This window comes from Enhydra lutris, unplaced genomic scaffold (genome assembly GCF_002288905.1).
Source record: "Enhydra lutris kenyoni isolate GAN:26980312 unplaced genomic scaffold, ASM228890v2 scaffoldscaffold13, whole genome shotgun sequence".
NCBI classification, from domain to species: domain Eukaryota; kingdom Metazoa; phylum Chordata; class Mammalia; order Carnivora; family Mustelidae; genus Enhydra; species Enhydra lutris.
The window spans coordinates 6,305,610-6,308,882 of NW_019154097.1; the positions used below are offsets into that span (position 1 = coordinate 6,305,610).

General features: G+C 46.4%; 1 pseudogene; it reads right to left on the minus strand.

Moving 5' to 3' along the window:
* Positions 1–359: 359 nt before the first annotated feature.
* Positions 360–836, minus strand: LOC111145561 (annotated as a pseudogene).
* Between the last annotated feature and the right edge of the window lie 2,437 nt (positions 837–3,273).

The following is a 3,273-nucleotide window of genomic DNA, read 5'->3' on the forward strand; positions in this document are numbered from 1 at the left end:
GCCTGTGTGATTTTATAAAATAATTTTTCTTTTCTTTTTTTAAAAGATTATTTATTTATTTATTTGACAGAAAGAGAGAGAGAGAGAGAGAGAGAGAGAGAGATCACAAGTAGGCAGAGAGAGAGGGGGAAGCAGTCTCCCCACTGAGCAGAGAGCCCAATGAGGGTCTCGATCCCAGGACTCTGGGATCACGACCTGAGCCAAAAGCAGAGGCTTAACCCACTGAGCCACCCAGGTGCCCCAAAATAATTTTTCCAATTATAGGTTGCGTACATACCTGTCTATGGCAGTCTATGATTCTGTCCCCCCTTTTTTGATCATAAAATTATCCTTTATTGAAATATTTTCCTTTGTAGTTTTTAACTAGCTGGGCATTCCGCTGTACCACTATTGATGTCAACTATGATGTCATGAGGGTGGTGGCTATCAACATTGCAGCCCACAGATTGGGCAGTCCCCAGGATCTCTTTAATGGTTCCAGAGAGTTCTCTGGCTAAAGATTGGTGCTGTATCTGTTGGGCAATGTTGATAATCTCATAAAAGGACATTTCTACCATGTTTAATGTTTTTCTGCTTCTTTCCATCTCCTGGTGGTTCCATGAGGGTTTGATAATCAGGGAAGAGGCAGAAGTTACCACTTCAACTGGGCCTATCTGTTCTGAATAATCAGTTTCACTATAACCCTCGGACCCTTCACTGGTTGCCTAGGTGATGTCATCACCAGCTTTTTTTGGAGACGGGCCTAGGGGGCTGATTTTTGGGGCCAAGGCAGTTGTGGCACAAGTGCACCTTGGGTATATGACTTTGATTTCATCGGGGTCGAACTCAGACTGCATGGTGGAGGCAGCTGGTGTTGGATGAACCCGGATTCTAGTGGCTAAAGACAGTTGCAACTTTCCCTTCTCTGAGCCAAAAGCCAAAAGTATGATTCCACTCTTAAGGTGGGCATAGATAAAACATTTCTTAGCAGAAAGGAGAATTAGAGCTGGGCTTTGACAGATGAGTAGGAGTTCAGTTGGTAGAGACTGAGGGGATAGAACAAGTGAACAAAGTGAACAAAGATGTGGAGGAAGAGGAAGGGGAGGCATTTGTGGAGAAAGATATACCAGATGCTGGAGTATTTTCAATGTGGGGCCAGATCATGCAAGTGAGGACTTTGGTCACAGGGAGTCCTTGAAGGTTATGAGAAGGGAAGCTGCAAGTGAGGGCAGTATTTAGGAGGAGTTTCAGATGGAAGTATGGGTAGTAAGTTAGAGGAGGGGAGATTAGCAGTGTGGAGATCTGTATTTGACCTGAATCGAAGCAGAAACAGTGGGAGGTAGAAGTGGATACCAAGGGGACACCTGGGTGGCTCAGTCATTAGATGTCTGCCTTTAGATCAGGTCATGATCTCATTGTCCTGGGATCAAGCCCCCTATCAAGCTCCCTGCTCAGTGGGAAGCCTGCTTCTCCCTCTCCCATCCCCCTGCTTGTGTTCCCTTTCTCGCTGTGTCTATCAAATAAATAAATAAAATCTTAAAAAAAAAAAGAAAAGAAAAGAAGAAGAAGAAGTGGATACCATGGACATCAGGCAAATGTCTGCCTGGACCTGGTGACCAGTTGGATGGAGGCACAGTGTGAGTGAGGAAGAAATTCCCTGTCTCTAAGCTGCCCTGACCAAGGGAGCTGCCCTCAAAAAGATAGAAGATGTGGAGGTTGAGGTGCCTGGCACAGGGGTAAGGGGGCACCCAGGTGGGGCGCTCCAGAGCAGCCTGGCTGGAAATAGACTTGGAAGCCATCAGCAGACAGATGGCCAAAGGAGGGATGATAACAAGAGGAGAGGGGGTAGGGGAAACCCTGAGAGAGCAGAGAGAGCAGAGTCCTTCAGTCTGCACTGACAGGTGCTCAGAAATGAGAGCCTGGGAGGTTGTCAACAAAACCTGACCTCTCATTAGGGCGCTAAAGAGGCCTCTAGTGCCACTATGACAATGCTCACATCCCTGGGGAGGATACAAGACTGGTCACAGGGGCACCTGTGGTCTCTCAAGGTGGGGGCTGGGGAGAGGGTGACTTGGAGGCACAGGTGCAGTGAACAGCCTCTCCCTGCCCCAGAGACCGTCAAGGCTTTTTGGGTTGCAAACCACTGGAAACTCACCCAAAGTGAATGTATCAGTTCCTGCAGCTGGATATAGGGCTCAAATAATGTTGTCAGGACGCATGTCTTTCTTTCTTTCTCTGCCTCTCATTTCTTCCTCCTCAAGTTACACATTTTCAGACCGGCTTTCCCCTTTGGTTCACAAGATGACTTTTTGCAGTGCTTAGACCCACATCCCTACATATTCAAACCCAGCAGAAAGGGACAAGAATCTTTGCTCAGCATTCCCAGCAGAAATTCTGATGTTCACTCTGACTGACCCACCTTAGGTTAAAGGGCACTTCAACCCAATCACTGTGGCCCAAGAAGTGCAATGCCCATCCCTGGGCCAGCGGGTAGAGGTCTACCCAGACAACCTGGACTAAAAGTGGAGGCCCCTGGGTTGTACCTTTTGAAGAATAAATACTGTGGAGGCAAAAAAAAATATCCATGACATCTTCCTTTCCCAAGAGAATTCTCCTATAAGAAAGAAGGATGGACACCTGGGTGGCTCAGTGGGTTGGAGCCTCTGCCTTGGGCTCAGGTTGTGGTCCTGGGATCCTGGGATCCAGCCCTGTATCTGGCTCTCTGCTCAGCGGGGAGCCTGCTTCCTTCTCTTTCTCTGCCTGCCTCTCTGCCTGCTTGTGGTCTCTGTCTGTCAAATAAATAAGTAAAATCTTTGAGAAAAGAGGGAAAAAAAAAGAAAGAAGGAAAATTTCCAACAGCATTAAGCAGGTTTGCAGGACAAAATGAGTAATTCAATTATTTATTTAAAAAAGGAACATGCATGATATAATAGTTTGAAATATTTATTTAAAATGAGACAAGAAACCACCCTGAGTGTGCAGGAAAACGCCTGCATCTAGAGCCATGGAACCGTATTTGACTTGGAGCTTCCTGGTGGCAAGGCAAAGAAACCCCACTAACTCACAGAAATCTTGTCTGCTGAGAGAAAGAGATACACTGAGCGCTCATTCTGCACTCAAATAAGGGACATTGCTTGACAAAATGACAACGTATCTTCTTGTTCATTTTTAGGTAAGATGCTAAATGTTTTTCTGTGGCTCCTGCTTATAGATTTCCTCTTGCTAAGTGGACAGCATAGCATAGATCAAAGTTCAGGGAGATTTTGCCAACCCCACGCCTGCTTTCTGCTGATT